Genomic DNA, 22,011 nt, shown 5'->3' on the forward strand with positions numbered 1-22,011 from the left:
AGGCTGTACCTCTTCACTTGGTCTGTAATTGTCCCTTGGGGAAGCCATCGTCACAGGACTGTGAGTTTACTGGAAGGAGCCTTCACGGAAGCTTGATTAGTTGAGTAGCAATGATTTCAAGTGCACATTTTGTAAGTTCCAGGTGAACTTGGTGACGGCGCGGTTTGACCCCGCATGCCCAGCGCCTCCCATCTGCTCTCCTGTTTAGTTCTCGGAATGCAGAGCCTGAGGCCCAGGGAGGTGGGTCAACTTGTCCACTGCCGCTGACCAGAGGCAAAGCCAGCCCTCAGCCCTTCTGTCATAACTGCACACAGGGCCCTGATGGCACCAGGTGCCTCCCAGACCCACCCAGGCCGCACTCCCTGCCACCCCATCGCATCCTGGCAGTGCCCACCCCATCCTGGCCAACCGACTATACTAATGCTCTGCACCCGTCTTCCAAGCCCCAGGTCTGCACGCCTATGACCCTAGATCCCCAGTGTCTCCAGCGTTGTCGACTCCACAGACAGTGGTTTGCCTGCACCATCCGGCCTTTCCCAGACTCTCCTCCCACTCTTCTCCTGTGGGGTCCCCTCAGACAGGACAGGTTCCCCAGGTCCACCGTGCAAAGCCTCCACCCGGACCCTGGCTGAGCTCTCCCCTTCCCTGTCCTCCCCATCCTTGCTAGACACTCTGGCCATCAGTAATACTCCCCTTTCTAGCATTTTCTGCCAAAAACATTCATTCTGATGCCCATGGTAGAAGTAAGAAAGAAAAGACAGGAAAGAAAGTTTTCAAAAGGCTTTAGAAAATTTCTTTTTTCTAACTCCTGACACAGTCTCAAAAGCCATTTGAAATATTTTAATGTTGCAACTCTTCTCCCATAAGTAAAATATTAGGCTCAATTGTAAACTCAGATCAGAACTACATATTGGTAATTTTTAAATATACACCAGACTACAAAGTTCATTGATACTCTATGGAACTATGACTAATTCAGCAGTGAGCTTGAGAAGCTATGTGTCTGATATACTTGCATAGTGAGGCACCGTTTACATAGAAGTGAAAGAGGTTTTTATCAGGTCTTAATAGGAACAGTTGTACCCGTATGATGAGCACCCTCTTTTCGCCCTCTGGTAATGGCCCTGAATGAAGGCTTTGAAGGGAAAACACAGTGATCCTCAGCCCTTGTTGGGGAGTTTGATCTTTTGCTCTACTCCCTAATTCCTGAAACGGTAGAATGATCCAGAAGTCAGGAACCAGTCACCTGGATCAGTGTTAAACAGAATCTCAGTCCCATAAAAGGTACAGTGTGATCACTTAAGCAACAGGGAGGGAGAAATCTAGAATTAATAAGGCTGGATAATATTGGGGATCCTTACTTGTCCATTGGATTCCCAGCTTCAGTTTTAGGATTTCCCAGCTTCTGCTGTACTTTTTTTTTTTAAGTTTTTTAAAATAAATTTATTTATTTATTTATGGCTGTGTTGGGTCTTCGTTGCTGCGCGCAGGCTTTCTCTAGTTGCAGCGAGCAGTGGCTACTCTTTGTTGCAGTGCGCGGGTTTCTCATTGCAGTGGCTTCTTTTGTTGTGGAGCATGGGCTCTAGGCACGCGGGCTTCAGTAGTTGTGGCTCACAGGCTCAGTAGTTGTGGCTCGCAGGCTCTAGAGCGCAGGCTCAGTAGTTGTGGCTCACGGGCCTAGTTGCTCCGCGGCATGTGAGATCTTCCCGGACCAGGGCTCGAACCCGTGTCCCCTGCATTGGCAGGTGGATTCTTAACCACTGCGCCACCAGGAAAACCCTCTGCTGTACTTCTTGACAGGAGCTTCAGGCTGAAGGAATGCCCCTCACTGGAGACAGGCACAGGCTTTGGTCTGGAGAGAGTGATGGAGAGGAAGGAGCCGTGGACCAGACTACAGTGCTAGCCTCACACCTTACCAGTAGCACAGATGTGAGGGTTCAACTTCTGCACGTAAAATTTTTTTTAATTTTTATATTTTAACTTCAGAATGTTACTGAATATATCTTACTTCATAGTGTTACTGAATAATTACCATGTTAGGACCATAGAAGGGAATTTGAATCCTGATGCTTTCTTTTAAGATAAGACAAATTGATTGAACAACTGATGTCATTGCCAGGAAGTGACACAAGTTCACTATTTTAACAAATGCTACCGAGCATCTCCTGTGTGCCAGGTGCTGTGAGTCCTGTGTGACAGGGCTACAGAGGTGAGACTGCACTGTCAGTGCCCAAAGCAGCTTAGACCCTGTGGGGTGCAAACTGCACAAGCAAGTAAACGTCCTTAGAGGCCGTGAAGCCAAAGTGCCACAGGGCTCAGAAGAAGGGACATCATATCAGAGCGGGGAGAGTCAATAGAAGACGGCCTTTATGGGCCGAATGTTTGTGTCCCTCCAAGATTCACATCGAAACCTAGTCCCAGAGGAATTGTGTTTGGACGTGGGGACTTTGGGAGATAATCAGGTCATGAGGGTGGAGCCCCTTTGGTGGGATTAGTGTCCTTACAAGAAGAGGCCAGAGGGCAGTTCCCGCTCTTTCTGCCACGTGAGGACACACCGAGAGTCAGCAGTGGGCAACCAGGAATAGGGATCTCGCCAGACACCAAGTTGGCCGGCACCTTGATCTTGTATTTCCCAGCCTCCAGAGCTGTAAGAAATACGTTTATATTGTTGATAAGCCACTCGGTTTATGGTATTTTGTGATAGCAGCCCGAGCTGAGACGGAAATGGGGTGCTGCTATAATAAATACCTAAAAATGTGGAAGCAGCTTTGAAACTGGGCAATAAAGGAACTTTTAAAGGCAGTGCTGGTGCAAGCTCAGAAAGGAAAGGAGAGCTGTAGAGAAAGCTTCCATCTCCTTAGAGATCACATAAATAATCATGTACAGAATGTTGGCAGCTATATGGATGGAAAAGGCCATTCTAATGAGGCCTCAGATGGAAACAAGGAACGTGTTACTGTACAATGGAGAAAAGGCAATCCTTGTTATAAGTTGGCAAAGAACTTAGCCGAGTTGTGTTTGTTTCCTAGTGTTTTGTGGAAGGCAGGACTTGTGAGTGATAAAATTGGATATTCAGCTGAGGAGGGTTTTTTTTTTGGCCGTGTGGCTTGCAGGATCTTAGTTTCCCGACCAGGGATCAAACCCGTGCCCCCCTGCAGTGGAAGCTCGGAGTCCTAACCACTGGACAACCATGGAATTCCTAGCTGAGGAGGTTTCTAAGTGAAGTGTTGAAGGAAAGGCTTGGCTCCTTCTGACTTTTTATAGTAAAATGTGAGAAGAGAGAAATGACTTGAAGATGGTATTATTAAGCAAAAAGGAACTAGAACTTGAAGATTTGAAAAATTATCATATTACAAAGAAAATGAGAAAGCGTGTTTGGAAGAGAACACTGAGGGTGTGGCCAGGCGACTGTTTAATAAGTAGATCAGTATGAGTGTGAACCGCATCAGAGAAGACTTGAACAGACATTTCTCCAAAGGAGACATACAGATGGCCAACAGGCACATGAAAAGATGCTCCACATCATTAATCATCAGAGAAATGCAAACCAAAACTACAATGATAGGTCATCTCACATCTGTCAGAATAGTTATCATCAAGAAGTCTACAAATAACAAACATTGGTGAGGGTGTGGAGGAAAGGGAGCCCTTGTGCACAGTTGGTGGGAATGTAAATTGGTGCAGCCACTATGGAAAACAGTATGGAGGTTTCTCAAAAATTAAAAATAGAACTACTCTATGATCCAGCAATTCCACTCCTGGGTATATATGCAAGGAAAACGAAAATGCTAATTTGAAAAGATACATGCACTCCAATGTTCATAACAGCATTATTTACAATGACCAAGATATGGAAGCAACCTAAGTGTCCATGAACAGATGAATGGATAAAGAAGATGTGGTATATATATACAATGGAATATTAGCCATAAAAAAGAATGAAATTTTGCCATTTGCAACAATGTGGATGGACCTAGAGGGTATTATGCTTAGTGAAATAAGTCAGAGAAAGACACTTACTGTATGTTATCACTTATATACTGAATCTAAAAAATAGAAACTAATGTATGTAACAAAACAGAAACAGACTCACAGATATAGAGAACAAACTAGTGGTTACCAGTGGGGAGAGGGGCACGATGGGGGTATGGGATTAAGAGACACAAACTACTGTGTATAAAATAGGTGAGATAAGAGCCAGCGTGGAGCACCAAGGTGTGGTGGGCACGTAGTCATGCCAAGCAGGCAGGTGCAGATGACGCAGGCGTGCAGGTCTGGTTCACCTTCGCCTGGCGGACCAGGCAGAATCAGCAACCTCAGCCAGGCATGCGTGGATTTGCTTCTCACCCATGCTCTCTGCATTTCAGAAGGAAATCCTGCAATAGCAGAAAAAAGGCCTTATTTATCTTGAAAGGCCACGTCAAGTACAAGAGGAGTGAGGGGTAGAGGACAGCAAGAAACATTTAAAAGTGCAACTGTTTGAAAACAGAATGCTTTTCATTAGGTCTGTGCAGCTGCTTAAATAATGGAAAATGACTGTTTATTCCATTTAACACACATAGGCATTAAAACCCCCTTTTTTTTTTTTAATTTTTTTTAAACGTTTCTTTTTAATTAATTAATTAATTTTATATTTATTTTTGGCTGTGTTGGGTCTTCATTTCTGTGCGAGGGCTTTCTCCAGTTGCGGCGAGCGGGGGCCACTCTTCATCGCGGTGCGCGGGCCTCTCACTGTCGCGGCCTCTCCCGTTGCGGAGCACAGGCTCCAGACGCGCAGGCTCAGTAGTTGTGGCTCACGGGCTTAGTTGCTCCGTGGCATGTGGGATCTTCCCAGACCAGGGCTCGAACCCGTGTCCCCCGCACCGGCAGGCAGACTCCCAACCACTGCGCCACCAGGGAAGCCCCTGCGCCACCAGGGAAGCCCAAAACCCCTTTTTAAACTTCGCTTCACTTATCTCCACCTGGTAGTCAGGGGAGAGGAAAAGGTCCTTGCTTGTGAAGCAACTTGGAAGATGCCAGGAAGGCCTACTTGGCCTAAAAGTTATGCTTATCAGAGTGACATAGACCCAAACGATCTACCCCCCACGGATTCATTTCTCGGGGTTAATCATTGCCTTGGGGGTGAGGGTGGATTCTCCTTTAAAACACTAATTACTCTGGGAGGAGCAAACCCACCACACCCTAGTGTCTCGGTGCAAGTGGTTTTCTTAGGCTGCATCCTTAGGAGGGCCCAGGGGTGCAGACTGGGGGAACAAGCCTCACTCACCGCCCCAGGAAGCTCCCCGCCAGCCGAGGACCCGGGGCAGCTGAGGAAGATAAAGGGTTAATGAGCTCAGTGATTCCAACTGTAGTTGCAGCCTTTTCCTTTAGTCACTTTCTACGTCTAAAATAGCGTAAGTGACGTAAAACATTTTAAAGATAATTTTCATCCTTTCCAGCTCTTTGTTGTTACAAATATTTGCTTCTGAAAGAAACATGTTCGCACGTGTACACTTACGTGACTGTGCTTTTTTGGTTTGTTTTGCGTTTAGCAAGAGGAAAAAACCAGTTAACACTAAAAAAAAATCCAGCCAAGCAGAAAATTGGGAACAGCAGCAGCTGTGAGAAGAGATGCGCGCACCGGGTACAAATGAGTTTCCTTCCCCCGCGCCCCGAGGCTCTGTCCTCAGTCCTCCGAGTCACCAGAGGCCCATCGGACAGGCGGCCGTGCTGCGGGCAGGACGGTGTCGGAGGAGAGACGGGAGGGAGGAGCATCCTGGTGAGTCCTGATGGAAGCGGCTCCTAGAGGCCGAGGGTTTCCGGTCGCGAGGAGCCGCCCTGGCAGCCTCGGCTCGGAGGGAGAAGGCCCTGCCCCTGCCGGACCCGACAGGTGATCTTGGGCGAGGCACTGGGCTTTCTGATCCTCGTTTTCTCATCTGTAAAATGATCATGGTAATGATGTCTCCCTTGCGGAATAGAAGCAAGGACTAAATGAGATACTGTACAAGGAAGCAGTTTGTAGGATGGATACTGCTGTGCACGGGCGCATAGATGGCTGCACGCAAGGTCGCAATAAATCCCTGACAGGCGCGTCCTCCTGCGCGTGGCTCACACCGGTCTTAAAAAGGTATAGGAATTAGCCAGTGAAGGAGGAGGGACAGCATTTGTGTTTGCAATGAACAAAACACACGCAAAGAAATCCGAGGCCTGCAATGTGCAAGGGCCGGCCGGGGCTTGCGGAACTGCGAGGCGGGGCAGCGATGAGTCTCACGGGGGTTGGGCTCCGTGCCGCGTCAGGTTTGAGGCAGACAGCAGCGGGAGCTTACCCCGCAGGGCATCACGTGCCATGTTAGAGAGCTTGGATTTTTATTCCCTAGAACAATGTTTATCTATTGTGTTCAGTGAAATGTTAACAGACATGTTTGTTAAAGTTTCTATAGTCCGGCAAGTTCAGGATTAAATAGTAAATCCTGTTTCTTTGCTGCAGGACTTGTCAGGGCCTTTACTATGCTAAGGTGCTCCATGAACCTTCAGTAAGGGCAAGCACTCTGCCGTATTTCTTCACGTTTGACAGGAGGAACTTTTTCTGATCCTGCCCTCTCTGGAACGCCCACTGCACCAGGGTTTCCATTTTCTAGCTCCACAGTTGGGAAATGCTGCCACTTCGGGGAACCAGCATCAGGGTCACTGCATGTCTGTGCTTGTAAATGTTACTGTGCTTTTCCAACCTTTCCTGACCCTCTGTCTGCTTGCCAAGACCCCGTCCCAACCTTCTCTTCTCAAGGGCCCTGCTTCTTCCCCAGTGGATGAGTGTACAGAAAGGATGAGTTCAAGCTGGGCCAGCCCTTGGCTACATCCTAACACATCCACGTCTGCACACTCTGTCCTAATTAGTTCCAGGGATGGCGTTCCTCTTTCCTAGGGTGGACGCCAACATGTCAGTCTAAGAAGAGGAAAGAACTGTCAGCGAAGGGAGGCTACCTGTTCCAGGTCACAGAGTTGAAATAGACAGAGGTCTGGCTAGAACCCGTCTTGGCTGCGGTGGCGGGACCTTCCGCAGGTCCCACTGCCATCCAGATGCCCAGGAGGTAGTCCTGGTCCGAGAACGTGGCAGAGGCATATCATCAGTACAGCGTTTATACCGGCACAAAATTACTTAGTCATATCTTGAATATCTGTGGTAGAAATCTCTCAAGTTTCTTTTACTAGAACTATTTTGTTCCCTTTCTTTTCACTACAGTTGCTTCATATAAACCACTCTTAGTCCCAGAACTACCAGGGATTAATATAATGCTTTCTGCCCTAACAATTAAAACAAAAACTAATTTACTGAGCTGCCTTTCACAGGCACTCCTTCATTTTTGTTCTTTTCCCAGCACTTTCTCTGGTTCCCACTGTGCTGGGGATGCCCAGGAGGTGGGCACGAGACGGGTACCCTCACCCTGCAGCAGCTGCAGCAAGCTCTGCCCTCAGCATCCCCACGTAGAACCAAACACTCCGGGTGCGTTGGCTTCACTTAACATTTTTGGATTTAGAGACAACACATGAATAAAATAGCCATTTAAAGCGCTTTGCCAGAGGTGGCCTCTTGGCACTGAGTCAATGAAACCCCTTTCTTTCTCCACTGCTCATTTCTCTTGGCACTTAGAGTAAAGCTGTTCCCTGGCCTCTTTCTTTTTCCAGGTACTTTGGGTAGAATTAGTTTCTGTTTATTTGTTTTTAAATACATCTTTAAAATCTGTATGACTGTTTTCAAAGTTTTCAAAACTCATAGCTACTTTAATCACTTTTTCCGGGCACTGTTTCAATCCAGATACTTTGAAGAAACTGGGCCTTAGAGCTGGCACACACATGTCCTGAATAAGGGCCCTTGTTCTCCAAGTTTAAAGCAATCTGATTTGGAAGGAGTGAGACGTTGCTTGTGTTTAAAAATAGCCAGCTGAATATGGGAGGCTTTTTCCAATTAGTGTGGAAAGATACTTTCAGGCCCGATTAGCCCCCAGACCACAACTATAAATGTTTTACAGCTTGTGGGCATAAATATATTTGAGATAATTTGGGACAGTCATTCAAAAATTGATCTTTTGAACATGACAAATCCAAGGCTGAACTATTTGATCAAGTCAAATATTGCTAATTCTTCATGAAGAATATAATTAATTACTCTATGTAAATTAGTTCCACCATACATTTACACAGCCTATTTACCTTTTTAAAGAATATATGTGTATATATATATTCAAAGAATATATGTGTATATGAATATATATATACTTATCTGCTGAATCATTTTTTCTTCCCAGCAGCTTTGCCTCCAATTTCTTTCTGATTTAATCCATCCCTTATGCTGCTGCTCGGGATACCTGCCCATAGCACATGCATGAAGCCATGACAGATAAAGGAATTTATGGCATCTGTAAACGATGATTAGAATGGTGGAGCATGGGATTGAATCTAAGCAAGAGGGGAGCCATTTATGAGACTACTGATGGACAGGGAAGAAGTGGGAGACAGTGAAGTGTGAGTCATGATGAGGTTGGAAGCCCTCTAGGAGGGATACTTGAATAACTGAACTAGAAGGACGTGGATGGTCTGGGAGCTGGAGGTTGGCCTTCAAGCTTTCAGAGGTGGTGCAGTGTCCAGGGGCAGTGTCCGGAGGCAGCTGTCCGAGTGGGCAGCTGCTGGAGAGGGAAGAAAAGATCATTTGAGACACGACATGAAAAAACCGAGATGCTGGGGAAAACCTAGATGGCCTCCCCTGGGAAAGTCTAAGTCACAAAAAGGATGGAATTTGAGTGGAAGGAAGCCCAGGAACCAGTGAGTGAAGAAGGTGACTGAGAGATGACAGAAACCGGGGAGAAGCCCGGGGCGGGGGGGTAGCATGTCCGAGTCACATGAACGTCAGAGGCACAGGTCTGGCAGGAAAATGGGTGCAACTGTGTGGAGGTGGCAGAGGTGGGCACGGAGGCACCCACCCCCCTTCCTGTGGGCCCCGGTTACATGGCATATGGGAGGAAAAACAGCCTCGAGTGTCCGTGGGAGAGCCGTCTCAGAGAACCTCCCCATTTCAGAGGGGAGGCCGTGAACAGAAGGTAGACTCGGGCACATCGGGGCCTGTGCAGACAGGTGTACGGTGATGGCTCAGGTGAAGGGCGACGGGGACTCGGGGCCTCTGGATGCCTGCACAGCGATGAGCCCGCTGGCCCCTTAGAGGGGGGGCTTCAGCCGGGCCGTCTCGGGCCACAGCCCTTGTCCAGGGCGGCTGCACTTCCGGTGTGCCCTGTGTGCATGTGGGTCCCCACGGTCCCCAGACACACTCTGGATCCTCCCACCTCTGCCCTCTGCCCCCAGCGCCCCACGGGAGATGCCCTATTTCAGTCCCATCTGTCTTCAACGCCTGACACAAAAGCCACCCCTTCTGCAAAATCCTGCAAGTCACTTCCAATCAGAAACAACCACTCTGGCTTTTGGATTTATGTCAGTGGAATGAGATGGAATTCGAAATGGAATGTTTCAAAACAATTTTTCCCCTGCTCAGCAGAAAACCTTTTTTCTGAGCATTTTTGAGGGAGGTGATGTATCTTAAAGGGGGGCCCCTGTGTTCCTAAGGCCCCTACACTTCCCTTCTGGGGAGGGGAACGGGTTTTGTGTTGCCCGGGATGCGGGTTCCAGGCCAAGGGAGCATTGGGCCCCGCCTGAGGCTTTGGTGAAGGAGAGCTGAGGCGGGTCGGGGGGAGCTGGGGAGGGACCGTGGAGGGAGCCCGGGGAAAGGGACAGGGGCCGCTCAGAGAGCTCACATGCCTGCGTCCATCCTGCGGCCCGGGAGCTGCTCTCAGGGAGCGCGAGGATGAGGACGGGCAGGGACTGACTGCAGCCGCTCCTGAGGGGGCCTCGCCCATCTGGACCGGAGCCGGCACCTGCCCGATGCCCGGTGGATGCAGGTGCTGGCACTGCCGTGTCCACAGTCCCCAGCGAGGGGCCTGGCGCGTGTGCGGTTGGGACTCGGTGTAGGTTTACTGAGTGAAGCAAACATCCTGTGAGGTGGGTGGGATAGGTCTCATCCTCCGCACTTTACTCCTGGAGATTCTGAAGCATAAGAAGGTTAAGCTGACATCCATATGTTTATTTAAACAGTAACTGACAGGAACAAAACCCAGGCTCTGCAGGGACTGGCATCATTGCCATTCGTTTTCCCCAGCTACACAGCTTCCCTGAACAAAGAGATTGAGGCTATGTCAGAAAAGAAAGGCAGAATTTTATGATTCTGCATTAAAATTATCCCTTTGGTAGAGAGATCATTTTCTGTAAAGCATCCCTTTTGTTTGCATAAACAAAAGGCCATTTAAAGACAATCTCCTCATGTGAACCTGTGGTAACCACAGGGTAAGACTTGGAGTGAGTGTGGACAGGACCGGGAGGTGATCTGCAAATTCAAGTGGTTGTAGAGTTAGGCTGGGGTTATGATAAACCTCCTGACTTTTCTTCGATACCTAACTTATTATTTTTATGTTACATTCTCAATAGATGTCTAAGAAAATCTCAACTTTAGAATAAGGCAACAACTAATAGCACTTGTTGAACTGCCGTTAAAAAGAATCACAGGTAAACAATATTTTCTTGTCTCTGCTCCTGGAAGACAGGAAGACAGCTGTTGAGATGGGAGCAGCGTCAGGGAACCCCCCAGCCCCTCTCTGGAGGCATTCCACTTGGGATGCAAAAGCCCTGGTGTCAACTGGGGACTCTATGGGTTGAACACCACTGTTGCAGGTGCCTTTTGTGACTTTGTTCGGGGACGTGCAATTGTGTGGGAGGGTAGAGAAGTGGCTGAAGAGCAGGCCTGGGGGTGGGAGGGGACCACGCTGCCTATGACATTAGCTCCACGTCTTCCTCATCAGACCCCACTCGTCCCCAGTCCCTCCCTGCCCAGCTCTCACCAGCTGTCACCCTGACACCTCCGGCTGGCAGTTCCCGAGCAAGTTCTGATGAAGGCAGATGACAGGGCATCCAGATCCATCAGAGCAGGGCCTTGAATTAGACTCGCTGCCACAGGCCTGGGGGCCAAGGCATCCTCAGGCCCCCAGGTCAGAGCCGTCCCCTGAGTCCTGCATGTAGGAAGCCTGACCAAACTAATATCTGCTCTTAGAAGGTGGGACAGTGTTTCCCTTTAGCTTGTGTGAGTAGCTCCCGTGAGGGGGCAAGGAGGGGCTTCTGGGGGCCTGTCAGGCTCTCCTTCCTGATCTGGGTGTCACCTGGGTGTGTCCACTTTGTGAGAATCCCCTGAGCCAGGCAACGCTTACGACGCGTCCACTTTTCTGTGTGTAGATTATAATTCAGTAGATCAAAAGTCAAGAAGAAGGGGGCTTCCCTTGTGGCGCAGTGGTTGGGGGTCTGCCTGCTAGTGCGGGGGACACGGGTTCGAGCCCTGGTCTGGGAGGATCCCGCATGCCGCGGAGCGGCTGGGCCCGTGAGCCACAACTACTGAGCCTGCGCGTCTGGAGCCTGTGCCCCGCAACGGGAGGGGCCGCGATAGTGGGAGGCCCGCGCACCGCGATGAAGAGCGGTCCCCGCACCGCGATGAGGAGTGGCCCCCGCTTGCCGCAACTAGAGAAAGCCCTCGCACGAACCGAAGACCCAGCACAGCCAAAAATAAATAAATAAATAAAAATAAAAGTAGCTATAAAAAAAATTTAGAAGTAATTGTTTATATTAAAAAAAAAAAAAAAAAAAAAAAGTCAAGAAGAAAAGAAGAGAGGGAGGGAGGAAAGGAAAAAGGGAGGGAAGAAGGAAGGGAGAAAGGGAGAGTGATGTAAAGCCAGGTGGAGGCACTTGGACCCGATCCAACAGGTAATCATGTGAACTCCAGTCGTCCCATTGGGACAGGACAGGACAGTAGTGTTATTGTAGGAAGATTGATTGTGGAGAGCAGTTGAAATGGGATGAGGCTGAAGCAAGAAAACAGAGGAAGGGTTACAGTGGTCTTAGTCTGGGGATGAGGCTTAGATTAGATAGATGGGGATGTTAAGAGGGTAGGGGGCCAGTTTCAAGGTAAGCTTTCCATTCATGAGCCCTCGTGCAGCACACGCTGTCGGCTGCTTTCATAAGCTAGCATTTCATATCGTGCTGCACAACATTAAAATTCACTTTCTTTAAATAGTTATCATGATGCTTGCTGCTATCAGCTGGGCAGGGCCCAGGACAGCCCGCTTAGACGTGCTCGTCCACAGCTGAGCTCCAGAGCTCCAGCCTGGCGAGCCTCTGCTCCCAGATGTGTGCCCTTTGTCAGGAGGCCCCAAGGTACTCTAGCAGAGACCAACCGTGTGATTGGCAACATGAACCTTGTTTTTTTTGTTTTGCTTTGATTTGGTTTGGTTTTTAATACATCGTGATAATGTTGGTGTCAGATGATTAGCCTGTCAGATAAAACCACTAAGACCAGTTCACAAGATTGATTTAATGGCAGAATACTGGAGATTGAAGAGAATATTGCTTTCCAAAGTATATAATGAAGATTTTAAAGATTGGATTGAACAGATCAAGCTTGTTCTTTGGAAAAATAATATGAAGCACAGGGTATTAGCACAGGGTCCTTAGTAGAATTTAGATTTATGCAAATGTTCAGTGTTCCATAAGCCAAAATTAACAAACTTAGAATGACACAAATCTGTTGAAATATGATGCAAACTAAACATTTTAATGCATCTTTCTAGAATTCAACAGAATGTTGACATCTAAATTTACATTATGCACCTCATTTAATTTCTGCATGATGAACCAACAGGCAGAAATAGATGAATTGCTGACACATTGACTTTTTTCCAATTCCTAGGAGGAAAACAAAGGTTTGTAGTCAGAGATGAGGGAGGAGTTCAACTGGTCCATTAGTTTGTGTAAATCCATAATTATGCACACAAGTAATTTGTATGTGTTGCACTAAATGTGTTATTATTATTCAGCTTTGCTGCAATGCCTGTCATTGAAACATAATCTAATTTTATTAAGTTCCTCAAAGCCTGGGAGAGTCTTAGTTACAAGCCGGTTCCCTACTCATTAGCATTGACCCCTATGGTTTGTTTGTTTGGATTTTTCTTTTTGGCCTTCTGCCCCCAAGTTAACACCCCTTTGTTTCATAATCCATACTGTCATTATGCCCTCTGGACCCAGAAGAGAGGCAGATGAATGGAAGTATTGATGCCAATTTTACAGCTTCTACAAACAGGCAAGAGGCCTGAATGCCTAGTCACTTGGCTCTGATTTCTTTGGAAACAAAGAAGGGAGGAGTAGACAGAGGACTTGAGCAGGTCTTCAAGGCCTTCATGGACCCACACTAAGCAATGCTGTCTTTAAGATGATTAAACTGTGCACAGCGCATAGGAAGTCCTGCACAGACAACACTCTGTAAGATGATGAAACAGTGCACAGCGCATAGGAAGTCCTGCACAGACAACACTCATTATTGTTGCCCCTGGTGTTGGTATTTTGAGGGCCTCTGCTTCAGTCTTGTACTGTCTTGAGACTTGGTCCAAAGACCCTGTATCCCCCCTCTAACTCCCAACCAGCTGAGCAGCCCTCTACCCTCTTCGAAAAGAACAGGAAGAGTCAGTTAAGATGACCAGCCGGACAGGTGGTGCTACGTGAGGATGTGCAGAAGAGGGCATGGCTTCAGCCTGCACGAGGGACCGCAAACCCCACAAAATCAGAGTGGCCTGTGTAAGAGGAACACAGGTACCCGCCAAATCTAGACATATTCACATGACACGTGGATTCTGAAGTTTCATGATTAAGCAACAAATAAAATGAATTTTTACTTCATTGAGTTGGTAGTAAACTTATAAAATGCACTACTAGAAAGGTCGGGCAGGAAACATAATTGAATTATAAAAAGGTCAAAATAGCTATTATGAAATTATATTATACAAACTACATAAAAGCTTGGGAAATTATGATGTTATAATTTTAAAAAGAAAAAACAGAATTAAAATTAAATGGATATCACAAATCAGTAATATAAAAATATGGAAGCTTGGGACAAAAGATAGAGGGATTTATAAAAATGAAAATAATTGTGGTTAAGATTTGGGGTAGTGTTTTGTTTTCTTTATTCAAAAAGGTATTGAATATAATATTGCTTTAAATAAGTGTTTATCTGTTATATTGTTTTCAGTTCTTTTACTTCAACTTGTTGGTGTTTTAATGTTTTAGGTATGTCTCATAAATAGTATATAGTTGGAATTTTTTCCCTCCCCCTCTCTTTGGTTTACTTTGTTTTTAACCTGTAAGATGATAACACATATTCATTGTGATAATTGATATATTTAGATTTGTTTATACCATCTTACATTATTATTTTGGTCTTACTTTTTCTATGCCACTTTTTCCCCCTTCCTTGCCTTTTAAAAAAATTAACAGAACTTTTATTCACTTTTTTTATCCCCTTTTTTCTTCTTCTGGTTTGGAAGCTAAATATTCTATTACTATTTTTGCCAATGATATTTCTGGAGTAAACAAAGCCTAACTGAAGTCAGTATCTTAATCTTTTCCCCAAAATACAAGAACCTTGTGTTGGTTCTAATTCCACAATTAGACATCGTTTTTATTATAAATTGCATGATTTCTACTTTATTTTCCTGCGATTCCTTCTTGTGCCTCAAACCTTCCTTCTGGGATCACTTTCCTTGATCTTGAAGTAGGTTCTTTAGAAGTTTCTTTCATAAAGTTCTGCTCCTGGGAACACTGGGCCTTTATCTCAAAAGGTTGTTATTTCACTCTTATTCTTAAAATAGTTTTTCTACGTTGTTATTCAGCTATTGATGATACCATTCCACCATTTCTGGCTCCTTTTTGTGTGTTGAGAAGGCTGCTGTAAGTTTAGTTGTCGTTCCTCTATGGAAAACTTGCATTTTCTCTTTCGCTGCTTATCAGGCCTTCTCTTTGCTTAGATATTCTGTAATTCTTTATGGTGTATCCAAATAATTTCATTTATCCTGTTGGTAAGTTTTCTCTCATCAGAAATCCCCTTTTCTCTTCAAGTATCACCTCTTTCTATTCTCTCCCTCTGGGACTCTGCTTATATGTTTGGTGGACTTATCCTTCTATCCTCCACATCCCTTTATCTCTTTCCCATAGTTTATACATGTAGAATCATATAGTCTCTCTTCAGCTACTATTAACACACTAATCTATCCATTGAGTTCTCAATTTCAACAGTTATACTTTTCACTTTAAAAAGTTCTATTACAAATCAAAACTACAATGGGGTATCACCTCACACTGGTCAGAATGGTCATCATCAAATAGGCTACAAATAATAAATGCTGGAGAGGGTGTGGAGAAAAGGGAACCCTCCTACACTGTTGGTGGGAATGTAAATTGGTGCAGCCACAGTGGAGAACAGTATGGCGATTCCCTAAAAAACTAAAAATAGAGTTACCATAGGATCCAGCAATTCCACTCCTAGACATCTATCTGGAAAAGACAAAAACTCTAATTCAAAAAGATACATGCACCCCAATGTTCAAAGCAGCACTATGCACAATAGCCAAGACATGGAAGCAACCTAAGTGTCCATCAACAGATCAATGGATAAAGAAGATGTGGTATATATATAAGATGTGGTCCATATATACAATGGAATACTACTCAGCCATAAATAAGAATGAAATAATGCCATTTGCAGCAACATGGATGGACCTAGAGATTATCATACTAAATGAAGTCAGACAAAGAAAGACAAGTATCACATGATATCACTTACAAAGACAAGTATCACATGATATCACTTACATGTGGAATCTAAAAAAAAGGATGCAAAAGAACTTATTTACAAAGCAGAAACAGACTCACATACATAGAAAACAAATTTATGGTTACCAAAGCGGAAGGGGAGGGAGGGATAAATTAGGCGTTTGGGATTAGCAGATACACAATACTATATGTAAAACAGAAAAACAACAGGGGCCTACTCTATAGCACAGGGAACTATATTAAATATCTTGTAATAACCTATAATGGAAAAGAATCTGAAGAAGTATATACATACACTTTATATATGTATATATATACTTATATATATACTTTACATAGATGCTTATATATACATTATATATGTGTGTGTGTGTGTGTGTATATATATATATATATAAACGGAATCACTTTGCTCTACACCTGAAACTAACATGACATTGTAAATCAACTAAAAAGAAAAAAAAAGTTCTATTAGGCTGTTTTGTAAATCAACCCATCATTTTGTTTCTTGATCAAATTTATGATCCCATCCTTTATTTCCATAAATACTTCGTATTTAAGAATTATGTATTCTTTATTTGAGAATTTAAAAATATGAAATCCTTTGGGGTCTAAGTCTGTTTATCTCCTTTTTCTATGACATGATGTCTTGTTTATTTGTGTGTTTGGTGATCTTTTTGAACTCATATTTGCTTGAGTGCATGGAAGTCATGCAAACTTCATCAGAGAGAACTTGTGCCTCCTTTTGCTACTACTGAAGCTGGCACTGTCTACTTCAGCCCCCTCTGAAAACCCCCGGCTGATGTCAGAACACAGGCTTCCCTCGCCCACCTGGCACCGGCCCAAGGCTGGAGCTCCCGACTGCAGTACAGCTCTCAGCCTTTGCCCTCAGGGAAACACTGCACGTCCCATTTGCTTAATGCTCCCAGCTCCTGACTCTGCTTTCAGCTCACTCTGTGGTTGGGGGCTGGGGTCGGGGCTAAGGCCTGCAGGGCTGTGGCGTCCTGAAGAGTTCCTTTCCTTCTCATCAGTCCAGCAATGTATCTACAATCTACAAGGTATCTCAAAAGAGATGTCTTCTTCAATGCAAAGTCCTTCAGCACCCAGCACAGTGTTTGGCACTGTATTTATTTAAGGAATGGATAAGGAATAAAAATGTTACAAAGATAACAACACAACCACATTCAGTGTGTCAGCCTCTATGTCACTTTTAGAAAGTGGTATCCTATTCCCTATAACCTTACAAGGTCAATATATTTATTATTATTTGTATACTTCACAAATAGTAAATGGCAGCTATACCCCAACACAAGTATATTTTGCTCCACGGTCTATGTACATAATTGCTATGTGTGTTGTTTCAGCATAAATGAATGAATAAATATAAAAATCATTCATTTATTCAATTAATAAATATTTATTGAGAATTTACTAAGATCCAAACATTGTTCTTAGGTACTGGCAATATAGTAGTGAACAAAACAGAAAACAAGTCTTGCCTGTGTGGAGCTTATATTATTAAGGATGGAGAGAGACAGCACAAACATGTAAGTAAACTTATAATAAGGAATTTATATATAAATTTATAATGTATATATTTATAATGAGGAATTTATATGTATAAATTTATAGTTAAGGAAGATTGAGATTGCCAAGGGCTGGGGGGTTGTTACTACTTTACCTTAAGTGATCAGGGAAAGTCTCACTGAGAGTTGATACTTGAGCAGAATAAATGAATGAATGAGTTTAAATTTTAGCTGTCTTAGTACAACATGAGACAAACTACATATAATTTAAACATAAACGGAATAGGATTTCCTTTAACAAATGTCATTTTCATTAATAAAGGGTTGTTTCTGAATATTAATATATTGCATTTATACTATAATTTCTATTTAAGATAATGAGGTTTCATCTTATTTTTACCTTGTAGATCTAGTAGTTTAGAGAATAATGATTAATAACATGGGTTTGAATTCTAATTCATTTCTCCTTAGCTCTGTGACCTTGCGGGGAAGTTACTTTACCTTTTTGGTCTCAGTTTCTTCATCTTTCAAGTGGGAATAAAACATAGTGTCTTCCTTATACAATTATTGTGAGGATTAAACAAATCAGTGCATGTAATACACTGAGAACAATGCCTGTAACAAACACTGTATATTATTCTCGTTTTATGGTGGTGAAAATCTAGATGCAGCTGGTTACTCTAAAACAAGATTGCAAAATCTAAATTCCCTGGCTGCAGAGGGCAGGAAGCCTAACTGCCTAAACACGCTTGAATTTTACTTTTGAACCATTGCAACACTTATTTACCATGTTAACGTTTGCTTTCCTCAGAGCGGTTTACATTGCTACCAGGGTTAAAGTCAACAGAGATACCTGGGTTTGCAAAAAAATTGATGGGCAAAACTTTTCCATTGCACTGTTTCCTCCAAGTTTGGATTCAAATTGTGACTTCTGCTTAGCCAAGGAATGACATGCGATTCTCCTCCTGAATCCTGTGTGCTTCATTAGTTTAAGTAGGAGCCATTCTTTCCCCAGAAGAATCACAAATTGCTGAGGGTTTGGGTGCTGGCTCTATTTTCTAAACTTTCACGTTCCCCACACAGTAGCTGATGGTCATATGTGGCGACTGAACACTTGAAATGTGGTTGGTACAATTCGAGATGGTCTTTAAGTAAAAAATACACACAAGACTTTGAAGACTTGGTGTGAAAAAAAGAATGTAAGTTATTTCATTATTATTATTATTTTTAAAAATTTTATTTATTTATTTATGGCTGTGTTGGGTCTTCGTTTCTGTGCAAGGGCTCTCTCTAGTTGCGGCAAGTGGGGGCCACTCTTCATCGCGGTGCGCGGGCCTCTCACTATCGCGGCCTCTCTTGTTGCGGAGCACAAGCTCCAGACGCGCAGGCTCAGTAATTGTGGCTCACGGGCCTAGTTGCTCCGCGGCATGTGGGATCTTCCCAGACCAGGGCTCGAACCCGTGTCCCCTGCATTGGCAGGCAGATTCTCAACCACTGCACCACCAGGGAAACCCCTCATTGTTTTTTATATTAAGTTAATGTTCCTGATATATGAGCTTAAATAAAACATATTAAAATTAATTTTACTTCCTTCCTTTAACATTTTTAAATGCAGCTACTAGAACATTTTAAGTGGCAAGTGTAGCTCACATTATATTTCTTTCCTTCATTATTTTCCTCCATTGAGTAGGTCTGAAGACCAAGAAAATGGCATTTTCAGTTCTTAAACTGACCACTTGACCATTTCAAACTTTAAAATTGGTTCACAGCCAAAAAGATGACTTTACTTCACACTGGCTACATCTGTTATGCTTGAAAACAAGTGCTAGTTATCTCAATACCCCAGATAAGGTTTTTCAAAATTTGCTCATACTTTTAATTCCATGTAACTTGGATTGGGGGCAGAGGGCTCAGTGGGGAGAGAAAGGGAGCAGATAGAGGAGAACAGACAGGGATCCTTATCCATCTAAGTTCATTAGGAAACTAAGATGTTTTTTAATCATCGATTATCTTGCACTGTTGAGACAAACGATACACTTAATTTAGGTAAAAGTGAGCAATAGAGTGAAAGATTCCCCAGGATTTGGCTACTCACATACTCACCATGCTGCACCAGATCCAGCAAATACAAAATCCTTCTCTTGGGGTGTAGCTAACGAGGATCTCCACATTTGACTAAAGGTCAAATGCACCTCTTTCAAGACTCACTGATGGTCCAGCCAGGGTCGCACAGGGGTCGGGGCACTGCTGTCTCTCGTTCAGGCTCTGCTGTGGAGCTCAAGGGGGACAGAGTGAAGGAGCCACTGGAGAGGACTTTCCACCCAGAGCCCAGAGAGGATTTCCCTCCGTGCAGAGGAAGAGGGCACAGACTCTTACATTTAATTACAGGTTCACCATCTTTTGCCCACAATTCCAAAGAAATTCCTGAAAACCATAAGATTTTCAGAATTCATTTGAAGGCGAAACCTGGTCTGAACTGACTGGAGGCTATTCTTAGTCTCCCTTTATCCCAGCTAGTGTGATGTTCACAGAAACTGCAGACGTGCTGCTGTGTTGGGTTGTGCGCGACTGCCCCAGCCTCCCTGGGGTGTCACGCCATCTGTCACAGTATGTCCGAAATAGATTACCTTCACGAAGCCCAAAACATTCGGAACTTGGAAACACATCTGACCCCACGAATCTCAGAGAAGGGACTGTGAACCTAGCTGCGGGTACCACAGCCCAGAAGGCAGGGAGTACCAGAGCTCTCCACCTACCAGGGTTTTCTCCTGACTCAGGCTCTTATCCCAGGGTTACTTTTCCCTTCTGTGCTTTAGTTCCTCGTTCACACAATCCTGCCCCAACTCAAAGGGCACTTCGTGGATAACCACAGTTGCCAGATATGTTTCAGACACCCCGTGGTTCTCTTTATGATGTGGGCCAGTCTTTGTTTGCAAGCCTACATGAAATTATAGTAATGAAATTTACCTTCTCTAAACTTACTAAAACAGAAAAAGGATATAGAGGATCTTTTTCAAAGGGAAAAAGCATCCCATGAGTTAGGAGAAGAAAATAATGTGTGACGCATTGTACTCTGAAGATTATACATTATTTTCAGAAATTTGCAACATTCTAATCTATTGAGAGAGCTTGATTGTTCTCAAATTTCCTATTAAGAATTACGATTTCAATTCATTTTCATGAAAGATTTTAAGGATTTGGGGGAGAACTGGCAACTAAAATGTAATCAAATCTGTTTTATCTTAACCAGGGATTTTTTTTTTTTTTTTAAATCCTACACTGTTTCTTTAACAACACTTCTAATTATCTGGCTTTGGTGAAAGCATTTATGGTTTCTTTCTTGGAAACGTTTCCTTAGTGACTATTCATATACCACTCCAGATGGATGTTGCATATTTGTTACTGTTTACAGCCTTTGGCCCTAAATTTCATTTTACATGAAGACAGAACATGAGAAAACTAATCAAAAGGCTGTATACTTTTCTTTCTTTCTTTTTTTTTTTAAAGAAATCTTTCCACTTCTCTCTCCCTGGGAGTGTAAATACGTAAATCTATATATAGCTTATGCTATGCAGTAGTTGCAGTCGTATATCTGTCCAGTTACTATTTGTTTGCATTTGAATATCATTGCTTCAGTGTAAACTCAGAACTCTGGGATCATCAGCCTAGGTAACACACAAGACATGACATACCTTTCAAACCCGGTGCCTCTTGCAGAAGTCCTGCACGCCAGCCTATTGGGGCCTCCTCCTCCCTCCCACCTGCGTGGGGTCATCTTAGTCGTGCCTTGAAAATTCAGACCAGGGTACCTACTGATGTGGCACCTCTGCAACCCCAGGAAGTCGACACCTGAACGCAGCCCCACTGACACCAGGCCGGTCCCTTACCTGGGATGTCGAGACCCGCCCTTGTGCTCCTTTTCTGGAAGTCTCTCTACCTTAGGACCGGTTGGTCTCCTTTTCCCCGTGGAGCTACCACCAGGAGCCTGAGTCTCACTCTGCTTCTCCCGTCTCCCAGTTCCTACTCCAGCTGTAGATCCGGGCATGGCTTCAGGAGAAAGTTCATCTGTCCATTCGCTACTGGACTTACCCCATCTCACACCATCAAATGTGTTTCTGTCATATTTAAAAATTTGTCTTTTGCCATTAAACTCCATTCTCCTGCCTTTGTGTTCTTCTTTGGGGAATGAATTCAAATGAGGGCTGCTTTGATTGGATCACCCTTCCCAAACTCCACAGGTGACCAGAGAAAAGGCACTCCATGCGGAAGCAGATGATTTTTCCATGATGTATGGGACCCATGTGCTGTCATGGGTACGCTGGTGTTTGGGGTTTTGTTCTTGTTTCCTTCTTTCTAGTAGTTTCTAAAGTTTCATCTCTGCCTGAGTTTCACAAGAACACATGTAAGTTCTGCCCTAACCCAGGCTTAGGGCGTGGTAGGCAGCCCTTAAACTGGCTTGTCTATACTTTCTTGTGGGTTTGCATCTGCCCCACCAGCACTGTATTCACTCAGCTTAAACAACTGCATTTAAAAAAAATATTTTATTTATTTATGTTTTGGCTGTGCCGTGCAGCATGCGGCACAGCCAGGGATCGAACCCACTCACCTTGCGGTGGAAGCCTACCTGGAATCTTAACCACTGGACCACCAGGGAAGTCCCAGACAACTGCATTTTCAAACTCTGAGCTCGACAGCAGTTGCCCTGGGAGCGAAGTGACCCAGGAACTAAGCCCAACGCTGCACTCAATCTGGCAACAAGGATTCT

General features: G+C 44.5%; 3 long non-coding RNA genes across 3 annotated transcripts in view; 2 read left to right on the forward strand and 1 right to left on the reverse strand.

Annotated features, from left to right (window-relative positions):
* Positions 1–4,120: 4,120 nt before the first annotated feature.
* LOC118888044 overlaps positions 4,121–22,011 on the reverse strand; it is a 113,703-nt gene continuing 95,812 nt past the window's right edge. Inside the window, exon 5 of the long non-coding RNA XR_005018229.1 lies at positions 4,121–4,376. This is a non-coding gene — a long non-coding RNA (uncharacterized LOC118888044). The remainder of the gene's footprint in view (positions 4,377–22,011) is intronic.
* Positions 5,626–22,011, forward strand: part of LOC118888045 — a 33,792-nt gene continuing 17,406 nt past the window's right edge. Inside the window, exon 1 of the long non-coding RNA XR_005018230.1 lies at positions 5,626–5,869. This is a non-coding gene — a long non-coding RNA (uncharacterized LOC118888045). The remainder of the gene's footprint in view (positions 5,870–22,011) is intronic.
* On the forward strand, positions 17,174–21,427 carry LOC118888046. The gene is made up of 3 exons (XR_005018231.1): positions 17,174–17,267; positions 18,330–18,445; positions 20,964–21,427. It is a non-coding gene; the product is annotated as an uncharacterized LOC118888046 (long non-coding RNA).

Source organism: Balaenoptera musculus, chromosome 21 (assembly GCF_009873245.2).
Source record: "Balaenoptera musculus isolate JJ_BM4_2016_0621 chromosome 21, mBalMus1.pri.v3, whole genome shotgun sequence".
In the NCBI taxonomy this organism is placed as follows: domain Eukaryota; kingdom Metazoa; phylum Chordata; class Mammalia; order Artiodactyla; family Balaenopteridae; genus Balaenoptera; species Balaenoptera musculus.